The sequence below is a fragment of the Saccopteryx bilineata genome, chromosome 2 (genome assembly GCF_036850765.1).
Source record: "Saccopteryx bilineata isolate mSacBil1 chromosome 2, mSacBil1_pri_phased_curated, whole genome shotgun sequence".
NCBI lineage: Eukaryota > Metazoa > Chordata > Mammalia > Chiroptera > Emballonuridae > Saccopteryx > Saccopteryx bilineata.
In genome coordinates, this window is record NC_089491.1 from 143,289,138 (window position 1) to 143,310,091 (window position 20,954).

General features: G+C 41.0%; 1 protein-coding gene and 1 non-coding gene across 17 annotated transcripts in view; one reads left to right on the forward strand and one right to left on the reverse strand.

Annotated features, from left to right (window-relative positions):
• KIF21A (kinesin family member 21A) overlaps positions 1-20,954 on the reverse strand; it is a 156,465-nt gene that overhangs the window by 90,689 nt on the left and 44,822 nt on the right. The window lies entirely within an intron of this gene.
• Positions 9,454-9,560, forward strand: LOC136327896 (U6 spliceosomal RNA). Its single transcript, XR_010729954.1, has one exon. It is a non-coding gene; the product is annotated as a U6 spliceosomal RNA (small nuclear RNA).

Below are 20,954 nucleotides of genomic sequence, written 5' to 3' on the forward strand. Positions count from 1 at the left end.
CTGCAAAAAGCTGAGAAACTGCATTTCTATAAGTTTACAGATGATCCTGAGGAAGCACTCGGGCCTTAATGTAAAACAGGTGGAAGACGTCTCGCTACCTTAGAAGAGGAAGAAAGGATCACCATGACGGGGAGGAAGATGATACTTCAGAGGGCTCTTAAATAAGTAAGATTTTGTGGAGAAAGGGCATGAAGTGTAAAATAAATCAAAAAAAGAAACATGCTTTTTTTTCTAATAGTGTATTTTCACTTAAAATAAATTCTAATGGTAATTATTAGATCTATTCTTTTAAAAGAGCTATTTGACATCACCTGTAGACAGATAATGGACAGAATTCTGTTAAAGTGCCATTCCTAATAACTAAGGTCCAGCCATTGCGAAGTCCAGCAGCTCCACCCTACGGTATCATAACTGGTAGTTCACAGACGAGCGCAAACAAGAAGGCTCATCCGGAGCTGAAGCCCATAAAGCTTGGATCCTGGACTGCATCCCATCTCTGCCATCCCTGGACAAGGCTGCCCCGAATGGTGATAGCCGCACCCAGGTGGAAGGAAGTGGGATGCAGAACATGGGTGGTTTTTCTTTCCTCACGCAACACAGGACTCTTAGCATCTCTCTTCATTTTCTATTTCTGTATAACAAATTATAAACTTAGGGGCCTACAACCTTACCAACTGATTTTTTTTTTTTTTTTTTTTACAGTTTCTGTAAGTCAGAAGTTCAGATATGGCATAGTTTGGCCCTCTGCTCAAAGTCTCATTAGGTTGAAATCAAGGCATCAGCTGGGCAGCATTCTCAGCTGGATTTCAGGGTCCACTTTCAAGCTTACTCAAGTTGTTTGCAGAATTCAGTTGCTTTCAGATGTCTGTCGCACTAAGGTTCTTGTAGGAACATTCCACCCCCGGGTCCTAGCCATACCTGCACCAAGAGAATCTCTTGCTCCAGTCTGTTAAAACCAAGTCCCACATAACATAAATGAAGTCACGGGAGTGACATCCTGTTGGGCAGATAAAACGTATTATGCTCACTTTGTTAAAGATTATGCTGCCCACGAGGAGGCCATCACCCAGGTGATATTAATGTGTGTTGAGAATCCTTGTAGCCTGGGGCTTGGTTTTGGGATTAAGCCTTTCCCACCCTTTTTGATGTGGGGTGGTACAATCCAATCATGCCTCAGAGAGGTGACTTTGTATTAGAGACTTCCCTGTTTTGTATATTGGATTAAGGGATTTTGGTTTTCTACACTATAAAATGGGGTTGGAGCGAGAGCTTGTCCTCTTGGTTCCTGAGATTAGCATGAGAGAGCAGAGAAAGTAGAGCCAGCAGCAGAAGGAGGCCACGTGGAGTAGGCCAGGAGAGGCAGCCAAGATGGCGGAGTGCTGAGTGAGATGCCAGTTTGTGTAGAGTTTGTATCTGGGATAAGGAAGGAGATGGGGAACTGAGGAGAATAAGGCTGGTGAGCTAGAAACCTTTGATTCTAGGAAACTCGGATAAGTCAGTGGCTTTGTGAGCACTGAATGTGACTGGGTTTTGGAGCCCAGTGTGTATTTTTACTTGCCCGCCGGGTGCAAGCTAGGATTAAAGACGATGGCCCACCAGTTTGTGGCTCCATTGTTTCTTTACCGACTGTCCGAATCCAATGCGAACCTGCATGGGCCTGGCTGCTCTGATGCTGGCCCTGACCCTGGCTGCTGGCTTTACACATCCCATCATCATTTTTGCCAAAATGCTACTCATTAGAAGCAAATCACAGGGACTGCATAGACTGAATGGAGCAGAGGGGACTGCAGAAAGACATGAACACCGGGAGGCAAGGAACACTAGGTGTCACCTGTAGAGCTATCTAGGGTAATTTAAAAAAAAAAAAAATCCTCTCTCAGAAAATGTGACATTTGTATTTTGTTTTGTTTTGTTTGTATTTTTCTGAAGTTGGAAACGGGGAGGCAGTCAGACAGACTCCCGCATGCGCTCGACCGGGATCCACCCGGCATGCCCACCAGGGGGTGATGCTCTGCCCATCTGGGGCGTCGCTCTGTTGCAACCAGAGCCATTCTAGCGCCTGAGGCAGAGGCCACAGAGCCATCCTCAGCGCCCGGGCAAACTTTGCTCCAATGGAGCCCTGGCTGCAGGAGGGGAAGAGAGAGACAGAGAGGAAGGAGAGGGGGAGGGGTGGAGAAGCAGGTGGGCGCCTCTCCTGTGTGCCCTGGCCGGGGATCATACCCGGGACTCCTGCACACCAGGCCGACACTCTACCACTGAGCCAACTGGCCAGGGCCAGAAAATGTGACATTTGATTAGACTTGCAGAATGAGGAATCAGCTGTGTGAAAGCAGTACGCAGAGGACGCAACCACTGGGAACACAGAGAAGGGCAGACGAAATGAGGAGGAAGGGGGGAGCCCTGGAAGTGGCTGCCTCCAGTAGCCACATCAGCTATCACTTAATTCAATCACTGGCTGCGAATGAATGTAAGTAAAGTATTTATATTTAGTGTGAGTTTTGTAAGTCTGTTACCCAACTTCTCAACTATTTCATGTCTACTCAAAAGGTATGGATCAATAAGACAAAAGAAAATACTGTACATCTTCCTGGACTGTCTACTTTATATTTGGTAAAATTAATAAGTAATTTAACCATTTGATATTAAAAACGAACATATTTATAGAATGAGTATACGAAATAAAATACAACATAAAATTTGCACTGAATTTCTTAAGTAACACTCGAGTCCTCCCTCAAAAAGTAATTTCCAGTTTGAGAGAACGTTACATATTTTGTCTCTTGGCAGTTAGGAGAACTTTGGTGGAAATGCTGGACAGTGAACTCTACTTTGGGTTTACTCTGTACTTCATACTGCAGTAACTGTTAATGGCAGGGTGGCGGGGGTGGGGGGAGACTCCCAGAGGAAGAAAGAAGTTTTTAAGAACATAGTCTCAAATGTAATACACGTGAGCATATCCACTGCAGTCTCTGGAGGGCAAACTGCAGACTAAGTTGTCATAAAGGCAGTTAAATTTGTACATTGTGTAGTGAGGCATTGATGCCTAGGGTGTTGTGTTTTATAATTACCCTAACCAACCACTGATTTTCAATGTGGTAATAAATGTTCCTTATTTAGTTGGTTGGTTGATTTTAGTTTTGTTCTTTAGAATCCAAATGTGTATCCTATGTTTTGTGATATAAACTGAGAAGAGTAGTATAAAATTCATTCTCCTCTTATTACTAAATTCTTTAACAATTAGCAAATTTTATCTAAATATTTACATATCCTGCCTATTTTAAGCTTCTTTGCAGCTGGATGTGGCCATATGGCTATGTTTTGGTTGATGTGAACAGTTGATTGAGTCTTAAATGGAGAAAAGGGCCTTCCCTTTTGGCCTTCCCTTCTCACGGGCAGGAATGCAGGAGTGGTGGCCACGCCCCACCTGGGATCACGACAAGGGCAACACTCACAGGACGGTGGAGCTACTAAACGGAAGGGTCCTCCATCCTCAACACCATGGCAGCTCTGCGCTTCTGGTGCCGGATGGAATATGCAAGAGAGGCTATATTTTTTGATTAAGTGCTTGTAATTTGGGGTCTTTGTTAGAGCAGCCGAAACCATGTCCTAAGTAACACACATAATTTGATAGCTGCTCTCACAGAATCTATCACGTGTGATCCCAACTTGGAGGTTGAGCAGCTGAAGGTGAGGAAACACAACCAGAGGAAAAGCTGCCGACGTCTGCTATTCCATGGCAAAACGTTTGGTCAAACTGTCACCTTCAAAGTTAATGTCTTAAAAGCTCTAACCAAGCCATGCTTGAAGGGAAGTGTTTGGAAAAAGTAAGATCATTAGTATGCATCGGCTACTTCTTGCTGCTTTAAAAAAATATATATTTCTAGAGATATAAACTTAGCCTAAATAAAGCAGTCTCAAGCACAAGGGGAAGGGAATTCTGCTCCACTGAAGAAAACTCACCCTACCTTTGCTTGAAATCTAAGTTGACTGAGTGGTAAAATGGGGCTTCGTAAGGTTTAAAAATCAAGCTCTTCTATATCCCAAACAGTTGAAACAGGCGGTTCAAAGCCTGAGGTGAAACAATCCTGGAACCCCAAGAGTCCACAGCCAGACATGGGAACCAGCCCTGCAACTAAGAAGAGATTAAGGGGTCTGACATCTTTTTACCAAAGACTGAAGGTAAACTGTCCTTTTATTCCCCCTTTAAGAGGCAAAAGATTTATTTGGAAAAATCAGGGCAGGACAAAGATATCTTCAATATTCCTTCTCAAAATATCTGAATACTCAAGAGTCTATATTAAACGTAACCAGCAACTCTGATTTCACAGAACATAAATGGTTTATATTTATACAAATGTAAATTTCCATACCCATCAAGGTTACTACCTTGATTAGAAACTGAAGGATTCCCAGAGTGCAAAGGGCAACAATTAAAATCCAGTATTTTTAGCTAGGGGAAAAACAAAAACAAAAGCCCCACAAAACTATGCCTCAGTTAAGGGTTGGCTATGTTTACTTGCACTTGCAACTAAGTGCAAATACGCAGAAAAACCACTAAGTTCTTGTATTACATACCCAAACTGTAAAAGCCTATAAATGCTCAACTCAAAGGCAACCCCTCAGGCGCCTTTACCTGTGCCAGCAGGAAGCCAGCTTTGAAAGCTATCTATCCACAAGAAAGAGTAGACTTTCCAATGCCCACTTTAGATTTGGCCATAGAGAATAATAGACAATAAAGAACTTCCCAAAGGACAAGGCCAGGAACCACAGAGAACAAGTGATTTCTTCCCTGAGGGCAAGGGGGCAAGCTTGCCAGGAGGGAAAACAAAGAACTCCTTCTATGTCCGGAATAAAAATCTCTTCATGACTCCTACACAGGATTCTGCCGTTGATGAGTGACTGTTGGGTTTCCTATCTCCCCCTTTTCCAAATAGGAGTGTCTTGCCCTGCTTCTCCTCTATCAATGTCTTTTGGAAGGGCTACCCTGCCTCAGTCTTACCATTGGATATTGGATATGCATTTAGAGGAGTTCAGGGATGAGCAGACGGCAGATAAATTGGCTTTCAGATTGAATGTGTCAAACATAAAACCATCAGGGCTTGATTTCTTATTCATACTCACATTCGATAAACTGAGATGGCTGAGACTTGAAGAGGGAATGGGTGTGTTTCATGTTTGGGAGACAGAGGGAACATTGCAGAAACTGTTAAATGTCTCCCCAAATCCACATTCTCCTTTCATAGTATTAGAAATTTTAGCTAGGTATATGGCATCCTACATTTCTTAACCTCCTTTGTTACTACATATAGGGATAGAACTGAGTTCTAAATAAAAATATGCAAGAAAAATGTGTACTACTTTTAGGTCAGTCCTTTAAAAGAAAGGGACTGCTTCCCGCTGGGATATAAGCATGGTGGTCTCCATTCATACACGTGATCACTATTAGATCTGTTAGAGCAGCCAAATCTATAGCATAATGTAAACATGCTCACAAAAATATGACAAGGAACTTTTCAATCTAATGTATAGACATGTGTACAGACACAGCAAATAGCCTTAAAGCCCTATTACAACTAAAGTGCTGGCTAATTTAGACTGTGACTCACTATGATAATTCTGTGTTTTATAAAACCATTTGCTACAAGATAATAACAGTGTTAAAATATGATGAAAAATTGCCACTTATTAAGAAAAACTGGGAAAACGCTAAACATACTGAAATCTCACTGCAATGAAATGCATTCTTGTAAAAGAAATTTGTAGATACAGAAAGAATGCCTTGAATTACAAAATTTGGGGATTTTTAAAGTCATCTGTGAAAGTGGCATTTTTTAAAATGTAAATTTTGTATTAGTACATATGATATACAGTTGGTAAGATTAATACTTCATCTGTTCATTTTCAATTTTTAAAAAATAATTTCAAATGAAATAAATCTATCATACAGGTTGATATTAACTTAATATTAACTCAATATTTAATTACTTAATAGTTATTCAATAAGAACTTATTATATGCATGTCGATGTCTCCTGAAAAATCTAAGAAGAAAAAAAATAGTTCATGTTTCACAGTTCACATAATACTCTCCATGTATCTTTCACATATAGAAATTTGTTCATTCAAAAGTAAGATATAAGCCTGATCAGGCAGTGGTTCAGTGGATAGAGCGTCAACCTAGGATGCTGAGGACCCAAGTTCGAAACGTCAAGGTGGCCAAGTGTGGGCTCACTTGGCTTAAGTGCAGGCTCCTTAGCTTGAACCTGGGCTCACCAGCTTGCACATGGAGTCACTGGTTTGAGTGCAGGTCATCAACATGACCCAAGGTCTCTGGCTTGAAGCCCAAGGTTACTGGCTTGAACCCAAGGTCTCTGGCTTGAGCAAGAGATCACTGACTCAGCTGGAGCCCCCACCCCGGGTCAAGGCACATATGAGAAAGCAATCAATGAACAACTAAGGAGCCGCAATGAAGAATTGATGCTTCTCATCTCTCTCCCTTCCTGTCTGTCCCTGTCTGTCTCTCTCCCTCCTTCCCTCTCTCTTTTTTCTCCATAGCACAGCTGTCAAAGAAGCAACTGTGGTATAAGTTGACAAATAACACATTCCTTGCCACACTAGCTGGCAACTAAAATATTATCTCCCCACAGATTTCTTTCCACTGGGATCTGCTTGCCATTGCCGGTGCAGAATCCTCACAAGCCAAATAACATATGTAAGCCTTTAAACCATGAAAGAATTTTAGGGGAGACAAGCTTACCATAAACTCAGGTGTCTTACGATAGTCTTCAGGGCATGCCAGGAGTCTGGGGCTCCTGGGAGAACGACCATCCTCTCCTAAGAGCAGATCCTTCCCAGCACATTTTTACCTATCACTCTCTTGGAGTGCAAGGCACTTTTTCTGAAGGATCTATTGTTATGAAGATGAAAATCTTTAATTTTTCAATTCAAAGCTTTTAAGTTTATTTTTATTAATTTTTAAAAAGGGGAAAGGAGAGAGAAAGAGGGAGACAGGAACACCTGTTCCTGTATGTGCCCTGACTGAGGATTGGACCAGCAACCTCTGCGCTTCAGGACAATGCTCTCACCAACTGAGCTACCCGGCCAGGGCATGTTTAAAGAAATTCTTTCAATTCCCATTAACAACTACGTATTGTAGAGCTTTACAAGTAGTTTCCATCACACAGCCTATCTCTCTGCTAGGATATCATGCAGTTTGGGATTTGGAAGCTTAACACCTTTCTCTTCACCTCCACGCTCAGTCCCACTGCACTCCTTACCCTCACGTGGGACTTGTCTCTTCTCTCTCACACACACACTTCCACTCAAATTGTGTTGCAGGAGACTGTAAAAACATTTCCAATTCATTTCTTTGTATCTCTTCTCCCACTTAACACTATGCTTTCCACCTAGAAGGTTCTTAGGACGGTGGGAGAGAGAAGACTATGGAAATAATTCAAAGAATAAAATAAAAAAATCATCTGACCTGCCTCCACGCATGCAATCCACTCACAGTACACCTTTTACACACTACGGATGTTCAGATCATTCCTAGTACATTTTGATATGAATGAGCGATTTAAATAAGAATTTATAATAGCCAAGAAAATGCTGGTTTAATCAAATAGCAAACAACCTATGCTAACAAGATAACAAGAAAGAGATTAAAGTGTCTGAGAAAAAAATAGAGATAAGCAGGATTATTATATACTAGGTTTACTTTTCTTAAAGGTAGTCTTTACTTAAAAGACTACTTTTTTCAAATAAAAAATATTAAAGACAAAGGAGACCCAAGATGTAAACCTTACTCAACCACAAAATTTTGGTATAAATTTCATTTACCTTAAACTAACCTGCATCAAAAAAAGAGTTACCAACAAGAGAATCATACATTCAGTCAGAACATTTTAGTATCGAACACACAGAACTTATTCAATAAATACTAGCTGACTGGGTGCTTTAAACGAGATGAAAACAATTTGTCAGGACTGAATGAGATAATTAATAATATGATGGAGACTAAAATATCTGTTATTCATCAAGTGCCTACTATATTGTTGGGCGGATAGAGTGTATTATGTTCACTTTGTTAAAGAGGCCGTTGCCCAGGTGATATTAATGTGTGTTGAGAATTGTTGTAGCCTGAGGCTTGGTTTTGGGATTAAGCCTGTCCCACCCTTTTTGGTGTGAGGTGGTACAATCCTATCATGCCTCATAGAAGTGATTTTGTATTAGAGACTTCCCCATTATGTATATTGGATTAAGGGTTTGGATTTCTACACTATAAAATGGGAACGGAGCGGGAGTTTGCTCGCTTGGTTCCTGAGGTTAGCATGAGAGAGCAGAGAGAATAGAGCCAGCAGCGGGAGGAGGCCACGTGGAGAAGGCCAGGAAAAGCAGCCAAGATGGCGGAGTACTGAGTGAGATGCCAGTTTGTACAGAGTTTGTATCTGGGATAAGGAAGGAAATGGGGAACTGAGGAGAATAAGGCTGTTGAGCTAGAAACCTTTGATTCTAGGAAACTCGGATAAGTCAGTGGCTTTGTGAGCACTGAATGTGACTGGGTTTTGGAGCCCAGTGTGTATTTTTACTTGCCCGCCGGGTGCAAGCTAGATTAAAGACTATGGCCCACCAGTTTTTGGCTCCATGGTTTCTTTACCGACTGTCCGAATCCAATGCGAACCTGCATGGGCTGGGCTCCTCTGATAGTGGCCCTGGCCTTGGCTCCTGGCTTTACATATATATACCAGTCACTTTACATAAATAATTTTTATTCTGTGCAATAATCCTAAAAAAACATAATTTTCACAATGTTATAGGTGAGAAAAGTAAACACAGACAATTAAGTGCCAGAACCAAAATTCAAGTCAAAATCTATGCATAGTCCTCCTTGGTGATAGCCCTTGAAACAAGGATAATAGGAGTATTATATTTGTGTACTGTAATCAGGATAGGAGCTATAGCTCGAGTCTCAGTATAACTGCTCTGACCCCATCACAGAAACACAACAGGATATCCTATGCTGTCTAAATCTATTTGGTTCCTGAGCTTGGATAGAGAGAATTCTGACTGCAAACCCTGATATCAAAAAATTACAAACCTATTTGGATCTTCAGTTTGGCATAGCAAATTGCAGCAAGTGTGAATACTGAAGGATTCATTCAAAAGTTTTCAGAATTCTTTCAGTTCCTGAGTTCAGATAGCTAGAGGTCTGTTGACAGGCGAAATCATGTGAATCAGTTTCCAAAATAATTACTGTGAATCCTGTACTAAATTCAGTGGGGGAAACAGAGGAGATTTAAAACAGGAATTTTTATACACAAGGCATTACAATCTCTTTGGAGAAACAAGTCTCTCACACCTGTGTGCAGGGAAATACATGGTAAGTCTTATTAATGGATAAAGTAATATCTAAATCAAATGGTATAAAGAGTAATCATTTAAAAAAAAAGATTGAGTGCTCGCTTCGGCAGCACATATACAAAAATTGGAACAATACAGAGAAGATTAGTATGGCTCCTGCGCAAGAATGAAACGCAGATTCGTGAAGTGTTCCATATTTTTTTTAAAAGAAAAAAGAAATAAAATAAAAAGCAAAGATTGATAAAAACAATAATCACAAGGCACACGTTCAGGGGGTAAGATACAATTGCTCCTACTGCAGGAGGAGAGGAGAATTGGCAGGGCCTGAGCATAAAAAAAATGTTATTTCCAGCTAACGGGAAGAATCGTGAATTAGGAGACAGGAACTAATCAATAGGTGTAATCATGGAAAGAGCGAGAACAGTCTGACATGCATATGTCTGTCTTCTCACACTGCCTCCACCATCATCCTCCTATTCACACAGCTGCGGGCCAGCCCTCTCTGGTGGCAGATGTGCATGATGCTTTCTGCTGTGTAGAAAGGAGGTTATCCTCAATTTGCTTAGCATTCCTTGAAGAATCTCTCACTGATCATTTGAATTTACAATCCAATAGTTTAGTCCTTTGTTGCTCCGCAGCAAAACCAGCACTTCCACTCTTTTTGTCAACCACTTGTGTTTGCCAGAAAGTGAAATAAATGTCAGTGGAAAGGCCAAAGTCAAGTGCATTACTCTTGGCAGAAGGCCCTCAGCTCAAGAGACATTTGGTGCTCTTGTTAGCTGCGAGCATTTGCAGTACTGTGCTGTGCACTCCCATTCAAAGGCAGATTCAGCACCATCTGCAGTGCTGGCTCTTACTGGTCAGAGCGTAAAATAAAATTCAGATCAATAGAAAAATATATACTACCAGGGAACTACCCCACAGGTTATACATAAAAGGATTAACATTGGAAAATGAAATGTTCCTGAGACAATAGCGTGATAAAGACCCTGTCGTGAACTGATCCTCTGCAGCTATCTCGGCCCCACCTGCATCACCTCCCAGCACTGTCAGCTGTCTCCTGGAGCCACACTGGAACTGCCTGCAGCAGCTTGGCTCCAGACCTGGTCCGACCAGACTCACACTGGTGCCCTGGCGCCTCCCACTGCTTCCAGACTCAGGTGAAGGGCTGCTCGTTAGGTGGCAAGATCTAGCTTCCCACCAACTACCAAGAAGGCAGTAGCAGAACCCAGTAAGCTAGGGGGCACACACCAACCAATGAAACACAAGAGATAGGAAGAAAAAAACATTAATTATTCCTCTTTCCTCCATCCAACAGACTGTTCTGAAATGAGTGTTTCCATATGGTTTACTCAGAGACATCCCTGATGACACTGTCGTGTTTCCAGCTCAAAAATGCGCACTTTGTACCAGCTATCCCTTCTTCTTTGGCTTGTGTAATTTTTCCCTCTCACTTTGCTATACTCTAGGATTATACTCCTGGCAGAGCATTGGCTCCCAGGCCTTGCCTCAGGCTGTTGTTTAGGAAACTCAGGCTTAGACAGGCAGTATTAAACTAACTGAGGAAACATTTTGATCCTTTCCTGAAGTTATAAGAAAGAATCATTTTTAACCATCCCTGTGTTTGCAGTGGAGTAGGAGAATAAGAACTAACACAGGTTTAGCATTTACAGTGTGCCTGGCACTGTACTGGGTTTCCATGTTATTTCATTTTATTTCATTTAATCCTCACAATAAACCATTCAAATTTATCAATGAAAAGCAAGGAAATACAGGGAAAGTGGTTAAGCTTTTAACTTGTTTAATACTGAGCTCAGCACAGCAGTGCAGGCCAAGCAGCTGGGCTCAGTGTAGCCGTCAGCCAGACCAGTGCTGGCACAGTCCAGAACTTGAGTACCTGCAATACTAAACCAGTCTGCAGGAAATCCTTCAATCGCTTCCTCCTCATTCTGAATGCTTGGTTTCATCTTCTTCATTGCTCCTTTCTGAAGCTAATCAAAGCCCTGGGACAGCCAGAAAGCACATTTCCTAAACCAATTCTTCTGTCAACTGGACAGAGTATTCAATACAGATGCCATCTTCATGTCAAATGTCATAGTCTTTGTCTATTTGCCTTTTAAAAACAGAAAACCTGTTGAATTTCAGTTAATAAACTTAATTTTCTTTCATTTTCCAGGTTTTTACAGAAACCTCACATGATTCTAGCCAAGCAATCCCCATTACTGCTTTTGGCAAATCAAGTTACAGATAATTAGACATAAATAAAACACTGGATTGCATTTTAGTTAATTTTGCTATTTCTGTATATATTTTACAATCAAATGGTATCAATATACCTAAACAGTACTGGTCCAAGTTAATGGAGACCACACAGATTCTACAGATTTACAGAATAGTCACACTTAGTACAACACATAATATGTGCCAGGCACTGGTTTGTGGTCTTTCCATTTTCTTAACTCATTCAACCTCAGAACTTAGAAAAGTCAGAAAAGACCTTAACATCCTGTAAGTTCAACCCCCAGCTACTGCTTACATCTACTCCATTATTTTGTCATGGGAATGTACTTCACTGAGAGAAAGAGCTTACATTTTAAAGTTCAGGAGAGCTTGGTCTACCACTTATACATCAGGTAATTGATTAGCTAACATTTAAAAAAATTTTTTATTGACTTATAGAATAGAGACATAGAGGGAGAGGGGAGAGAGACAGACAGTCAGACATGGGTTTATTGTTCCACTTATTTCATTCGTTGGTTGATTCAGATCAGTTCTGCAACCTCCGTGAATTGGGATGATACACCAGCTCTAACTAACTTAGCTACCCAGCCACTGCTGATTAGGTAATACAGTATTTGTATGGCACTTTCAGATGTCATATCTTTTGTTACTTACAATGACCTTGTATATAGTCACAGCTCCCAAGTCTTCATCTCCATTGTTACCATAGACCTAGTAATTCCACTCCTACATATCTACCCAACAGTACTAAAGGCAATGGGCATGCAAAGAAAGGTATATAAAACTCACAGCAGCATTATTTAAAATAGCCAAAAACTAAGAACAAACCAGATATTCACCAATTGGTGAAGTGCAATATAGCCATACAATACAATATTACTCTGCAATAAAAACAAATGATAAACTAATACATGCAATGACTTGGATGAACCTCAAGAACATAATACTAAGTGAAAGTTATCCAACTCAAAAGACTAAATATTATATTATTTCATTTTTTTTAAAGATTTTTAGTCTGACCAGTGGTGGCACTATGGATAGTGTCATCCTGAAACCCTGAGGTCACTAGCTTGAGTGCAGGCTCCCTGGCTTGCACACAGGCTTGCCAGCCTGAGGATGGGGTTACTGGCTTGAGTGCAGGACCATGGACATGATCCCAAGGTCGCTGGCTTGAGCCCAAGGTCACTGGCTTGAGCAAATGGTCACTGGCTCAGCTTGAGCCTCAGCCCCCAACAAAGCACATGCAAGAAGCAATCAAATACTAAAATGAAGCAACTACGAGTTGATGCTTCCCACTCTCTCTCCCTCCTCCCTCCCTCCCTCTCTCTCTCTCTCTCTCTCTCTCTCTCTCGCTGTCTCTCTCTCTTCCAAAATCAATAAAAAAAACCTATAAACTATGTTTCTTTCGGTTCTTTATAATTCATAACATAATGTTTGAGTTTAATACTAGATTTAAAAAAATTTTAAGAACCACACTAATGAGAAGAAATAATATTAAATTATCTTTATTTATTTATTTATTTATTTTGGACAGAGGACAGGGAGAGAGTCAGAGATAGGGACAGATACACAGGAAGGGAAAGAGATGAGAAGCATCAATTCTTTGTTGCGGCTCCTTAGTTGTTCATCAATTGCTTTCTCATATGTGCCTTGACCGGGGTGTAGGGGAGGGCAACAGCAGAGTGAGTGACCCCTTACTCAAGTCATTGACCTTTGGGATCAAGCCAACGACCATGAGATCATGTCTATAATCCCACACTCAAGCCAGCAACCTCGCGCTCAAGCTGGTGAGCCCGCAATCAAACTAGATGAGCCCATGCTCAAGCCAGTGACCTTGGGGTTTCGAAGGTGGGTCCACTGAGTCCCAGTTGTACACTCTATCCACTGCGCCACCACCTGGTCTGGCTAAGTTATCATTTTTTAATGTTTATTTATTGATTTGAGAGAAAGAGAGAGAAATACAAGAATTTGTTGTTCATCTATTTATACATTCATTGGGTGATTCTAGTTTTTTCCCTGACTGGGGACTGAATCTGCAACCTTGGTATATTGGGATGATGTTCTAATGCAGGGGTAGTCAACCTTTTTATACCTACTGCCCACTTTTGGATCTGTTAGTAGTAAAATTTTCTAACCGCCCACCAGTTCCACAGTAATGGTGATTTATAAAGTAGGGAAGTAACTTTACTTTATAAAATTTTAAAGCAGAGTTACAGTAAGTTAAAGCATATAATAATAATTACTTACCAAGTACTTTATGTCAGATTTTCACTAAGTTTGGCAGAATAAATCTTTATAAAACAACTTATTATAGTTAAATCTATCTCTTTATTTATACTTTGGTTGCTCCACTACTGCCCACCATGAAAAACGAAACGCCCACTAGTCGGTGGTAGGGACCAGGTTCACTACCATTGCTCTAACAAATTGAGCTACCTGGCCTGGGATATACCTAAATTACCAATTTAAATTATAATGTCTACAGCAGTGTTTCTCAAAGTGTGATAAAAAAACATACTCAAATAATATGGATATGTACCTCCAATCCCTAACCACCACACATACCACTTTCTATACTGCTAATCCACCTTAACCAATTTTATTTTTTCCACAATGGTTTATGTCCTTCTAACATACTATATAATCATCTTACTTATTATATTATTGCCTTTTCCCAGCAGTGATTCCTGCACTCCCACATACACACACACGTACAATAGCAAGAAGGCTCCACGAGAGAACACATTGACATGTCCCATAACCTAGCAAAGTTCCTGACACATGTAGATTGTAGGTACTCAAATAATTACCGAATTAATGAAATTTAGGTTCCTGGGCTTCACTGCAGATCTACCAAATAGACACTTGGCGTGAGACCCTGAAATCTATATATTCACCAGTTTTTCCAGATAATGGCAACTTAAGAGTTGGGATCTACTGGCCCATAGCCCTACACACATGGCCATAGCAACTTGAGTGGTGGCAAAAATAGTCTAACAGCAAGCACTGTCCACAAGATATAAATAGCTGCATGCTGAGCTTACAGACTTAATACAATGTTAGATGAAGTGAGGATCAAATCCCTCAGATTCTGAGTATGACATACAAAATTTTGGCTTAACCACACCACCCACAGAAATCTAACACAATACTCTTAGCCAGACTTTTAAATAGTATCCCAAGGACCTTTTATGTAACCACAAGTCATCTTAACAACCAAAAAGGATTTTTCGAACTGAAATTCTGCTGCAGACTCAAAGTAACTGACATCTTCTTACTTCTGGTGCCAACAGTGCTATACACATTATTCAAAATGTGCACTTAACTGTTTTGGGGAATTTACACTCTACATTTAAAAAACCATCATAAGAAGAGAAGGTCATGAATTTTGGTTTAAAGTGGCCACATTTAGTACCAAATGATAGTTCACGAAGTTCTTTTACAAGAGATCATGCACAGAGATATAAGGAAACATGGAAAAACAGTCTGCTGATGGGAGAGAGCACCACATTTTCTCATCTGCCAAACAGAAATAAATGACACCTAATCTGCTTATCTACCCAGGTTGTAATAAGGATTAAAAAAAATCATTAAAAAGTACTTAAAGAGCCCAAAGAAATATACACATATTTTGTGCTTGTGGTATGCATTTTAGACATGTTATTCTTGTCCATCCTTTCACATTTCTTGTAGACAGTGACTCTTTCTAATCTTTGCTCTGAAATCATAAGGGTTTACCAAATAGCTACGCCTAGGGGTTTTTCATATAAAAGCCATCTAAGAATAAAAATAAAAAATCGTTCTTGGTAGCAAAATAATTCCAAGACAAAATATTAAAATGTTTTTTTCTCTCTGAAAGATGCTTACCTTTACTCTATTATATTTAAACATTAAACGTAAGTTTTGCTCATTTTAGCACTCTTTATATACAAATGCTTTCAACTTCATTTGATAACCACGATGAAGGAAATGGAATAATGCCCAAATAAACTATAAGAGAAAAAAATAACAGACATGCCTTGAGGGAGTTGAAATGTGGGGAATATGCCTTTTGCAGACAGTGTCAATATGCAAATTTTTAATTTTGTGCCGATCACCTGAACTACTTTAATGTATTTATATGAACAGCCTTTGACTATCTCCCAATTTAAGACTGGAATCTTTAAACATTCTAGAGCTGAGTTTAAGAAATTAACCAGCTTAGGCCCTGGCCGGTTGGCTCAGCGGTAGAGCGTCAGCCTGGCGTGCGGGGGACCCGGGTTCGATTCCCGGCCAGGGCACATAGGAGAAGCGCCCATTTGCTTCTCCACCCCCCCTCTTTCCTCTCTGTCTCTCTCTTCCCTTCCCGCAGCCAAGGCTCCACTGGAGCAAAGATGGCCCGGGCACTGGGGATGGCTCCTTGGCCTCTGCCCCAGGCGCTAGAGTGGCTCTGGTCGGGGCAGAGCAACGCCCTGGAGGGGCAGAGCATCGCCCCCTGGTGGGCAGAGCTTCGCCCCTGGTGCGCGTGCCAGGTGGATCCCGGTACGGCGCATGCGGGAGTCTGTCTGACTGTCTCTCCCCATTTCCAGCTTCAAAAAAATACAAAAAAAAAAAAGAAATTAACCAGCTTAGATGAATCCCATGCTAACCAAACAGCTAAGGAATATATTAAACTCACTTGTGTAATACATCTTCTGAGCACTGAGCTCTATGACTGGGACACAAGATGAAATGAACTAGTAGAGGATAGAAGCATGGAAAAAAATAACTGCAATCTTGTGTAGTATGTGCAATAACAGAAATCTATATGATGGCCATCATGAAGTTGGTAAAAAGGAGAGAGCAATAAATTGCATAAACAATTTTTTTTTTTTTGACAGAGAGAGAGTCAGAGAGAGGGATAGACAGGGATAGACAGACAGGAACAGAGAGAGAAGAGAGAGAGAGAGAGAGAGAGAGAGAGAGAGAGAAGGGGGGAGGAGCTGAAAGCATCAACTCCCATATGTGCCTTGACCAGGCAAGCCCAGGGTTTTGAACTGGCGACCTCAGCATTTCCAGGTCGACGCTTTATCCACTGCTCCACCACAGATCAGGCAATAAACAATTTTAATAAAGGATAACAAAACATCTCTTGAGTTCAGAACACCATAATATCTCTTAAATTACTGCAATAGCCTTCGCTATTTTCCTTGATTACCGTATTTTTCACTCCATAGGACGCACCTGACCATAAGACACACCTAGAGTTTTAAGGAGGAAAATAAGAAAAAAAATATTCTGAACCAAATGGTGTGTTGAAATATTTAATAAAACACCATATTTTTCGCTCCATAAGACGCACAGGCATTTTCCCTTCCACTTTGGGGGGGCGGGGGTGAGGGTGGGCGTGCGTCTTATGGAGCGAAAAATACGGTATATTTGTGCTAGAGCCACTGTCTCCCCCATGCATTCTCCATATGATACCAATTACTACATTTCTAAAACATTTATCTGATCGAGTTATATCCTAATTTTAAAACTTTTAATACTTTCAATTCAAACTCTTTATTATGTTATATAAGCAAGCCTTCAGCATCTTTTTTCCTACCTCCATGAAATATACACTTCACCTTTCTACAAATCCGATCCATCTTCCAAGATCCAGACAGTGACCTCCTTAGCTCCCAGCCAACACTGGCCTTTTCATTCTCTGAACTCCCACATCACTTACTGGCTCTGGCTCACTTTATGCCAAATCTTATCTTGCCATACATTTCTCTTTCCTGTTTCCTGAATGTATCTGTTTTCCCATATAAAGAAGGTAAATCTTTTAATCCCAAAATCCATTCTTTGTAATATTTGGAAAGAGGGTATATTCCATAAATACTTGCTAATAATTATAAAAATTATTTTTAGTTTACCATAGAGCCAAAGGTTCAAAAAGTGTAACTAATGTTAATCATCCTTTTGCTCTCAAATAAACTTTAAGAAAGTTATTATTTATTTCAAATGTTAATATTTATTATATGCTTAACCATCTCATATTGTAAAATGTTTCTTTTCTTTTTTTTGCATTTCTCTGAAGCTGGAAACAGGGAGAGACAGTCAGACAGACTCCCGCATGCGCCCGGCCGGGCGCCCACCAGGGGCGACGCTCTGCCCACCAGGGGGCGATGCTCTGCTCAACCTGGGCGTCGCCATGTTGCGACCAGAGCCACTCCAGTGCCTGGGGCAGAGGCCACAGAGCCATCCCCAGCGTCCGGGCCATCTTCACTCCAATGGAGCCTTGGCTGCGGGAGGGGAAGAGAGAGACAGAGAGGAAGGCGCAGCGGAGGGGTGGAGAAGCAAATGGGCGCCTCTCCTATGTGTCCTGGCCGAGAATCGAACCCGGGTCCTCCGCACGCTAGGCCGACGCTCTACCACTGAGCCAACCGGCCAGGGCTAAAATGTTTCTTGACAGCCAGGTTAAGTAGCTTCAGAACCTTTATAACCAAAGCTTTTCCTTATGACTACACAATTTTTTAAGAAAGAAAAACAGCTTAAAAGAGGAGTAATGCTTGACCTGTGGTGGCGCAGTGGAAAAGCGTCGACCTGCAAATGCTGAGGTCGCCGGTTCAAAACCCTGGGCTTGCCTGGTCAAGGCACATATGGGAGTTAATGCTTCCAGCTCCTCCCCCCTTCTCTCTCTGTCTCTCCTTTCTCTCTGTCTCTCCCTCTCCTCTCTAAAATGAATAAATAAATAATTAAATAAAAAAGAAAAACAATCCCACTATTTTAAATGAATCCCCAAGGAATGATTTTGCTCCTCATCCATTCATATTTATTTATTTATTTATTTATGTTGTATTTTTCCAAAGTGGGGGGGGGGGAGAGACCAGACAGACTCCCGCATGCACCTGACCGGGATCCACCTGGCATGCCCACTAGGGGGTGATGCTCGGCCCATCTGGGGCATTGCTCCATTGCAACTGGAGCCATTCTAAAGCCTGAAGTGGAGGCCATGGAGGCATCCTCAGTGCCAGGGCCAACTTTGCTCCCATGGAGCCTTGGCTGCGGGAGGGGAAGAGAGATAGAGAGGAAGCAGAGGGGGAGGGGTGGAGAAGTAGATGGGCGCTTCTCCTGTGTGCCCTGGTTGGCAATTGAACCCAGGACTTCCACACGCCAGGCTCATGTTGTACCACTGAGACAACCGGCTAGAGTTTCCATTCATTTATTAAACAAATACTAATTGAACAACTACTGTGTGCTAAGCACTAGAGAAAGAACATTGACTAAAAAAGATAAAGCACCCACTCTCAAGTAGCTTATGTTCCAGTGAGGATGAAGTCAGTGTATAGTATGTTCAGTGGTGATAAATGCACTGGAGAAAATTAAAGCAGAAAAGGTTGTAGAGCAGGGGTCCCCCAGCTACGGCCCACGGGTCGCTTGCAGCCCCCTGAGGCCATTTATCCGGCCCCACCACACTTCCGGAAGGGGTACCTCTTTTATTAGTGGTCAGTGAGAGAAGCATAGTTCCCACTGAAATACTGGTCAGTTTGTTGATTGAAATTTACTTGTTCTTGGCCTGACCCATGGTGGCGCAGTGGATAAAGCGTCAACCTGGAAATGCTGAGGTTGCTGGTTCAAAACCCTGGGCTTGCCTGGTCAAAGCACATATGGGAGTTGATGCTTCCTGCTCCTCCCCCCTTCTCTCTCTCTCTCTCTCTCTCTCCCCTCTCTATAATGAATAAATTAAAAAATCTTTAAATAAATAAATTTACTTGTTATTTATTTTAAATATTGTATTTGTTCCCTTTTTTTTTTTTTACTTTAAAATAAAATATGTGCAGTGTGCATAGGGATTTGTTCATAGTTTTTTTTATAGTCCAGCCCTCCAACGGTCTGAGGGACAGTGAACTGGCCCCCTGTGTAAAAAGTTTGGGGACCCCTGGAGTGGAGTGTCAGGGTTGAGGAAACAAGCAGGTTGCTATTGCATAGAGAGTGGTCAGAGAAGAGCTCATTATCACGGTATGATATTTAAAATAATATTTGAGTAAAAGCTCAAAGAAAGAGTAGTCATGCTACTCTTTAGAGTATCATCCATGATATGTGAAGGAGAAATGTTATACACAAAAGAAGGAACAGCAAGTGTAAAGGTCCAATAATGTGCATATACTTTTTAAAATATTTAATTCTGCAATAGGAGATGAATAAGTGTGTAGTTAATAAGGCATAGGTGAAACTTTTAAGATGTATTAGCATAGATAAGTAGCCAGTGAATAGCTTGTGAGACACAGGCAGAATTCATTGGCCATATTAAACATAAAAATGAAAATAGTGTCACTAAACAGGAATGCAAGTTTCTTATATCTTTTTCTAAATATTCTAAACATATATAATAACAAGTTTTAAGAAATGAGTAGAATTATACTTTCCGTATATAGTCTATGTTCCTTAAAAACAAAAAAAAAGTGATGGGCGTCTTGGCCTCAAATTCCAGATGATGTGCCTCAATAACTACAGCAAAGATAAGGACCTGAGACTCAGGACCGGAGCTAACCCTATAATTATGGAGATTGCTCTCTATGAAGGTAGGTCCTTCAGGCAGTCCTGCAAGAAATACTAGAGACTCAGTCAAAATTCAAGTATTGATATGCACTAGATTATGTAATTAAGAGGTGAGGAAATACCAGAGAAAATCCATATAGAGACTTGCCTGCACCAAAGAAAACATGAGCTCTGTGTATAGAAAACATTGGCATAGTGAGGTGGCCAAGAACAGGGAACAGGGTATCAGATGAAATGATCAGAATTTGAAATTTGGTTCTGCCACTCCATACATTTCAGTGCACTTTGGCAAGTAAATGAATCTCCCTGTGCTTCGGTTTTCTTGTCCCTAAGACAAGGAGAAAGGTACCGACATTCTATGGTTGTGAAAAAGATAAATTACATGCACAGGTTCATCGTTAAGAAGGCTTAGATTCAGGGTCCTGATATACAGATACTTGGAGGGACAAGATAAACAGAAAACTTGGAGGCATCACTGGAGCTAAGCAAAAGGGAAAATAATGTAAAAACCCTGAGCTCGTGCCCTCAATTTATGAATTAGGAAACAGAAACTCTGAGAGATCATTTATCCCAAGTCATATGGCCAGCAAGTATCTCATCTGTAATTTAGAAATATACTTCATTAAAATCGTGACAACTTCAGCAATGAAAGTCAGATTTTCTATTAGGACAGAATTAGGCTGAGAGAACTGATGATAGAAGCGGAATCACACTGTTTTCTTAACAATTGCCTGTAAGTCACTAATTGGCTCTTCTGAAAGATGGATTTCACATTTCTGATAACTACAAGTAAAAAGCATTTATTTAATAGAAGTTAAAGGATTTTCAAAATGTTCTTATGTGACTCCA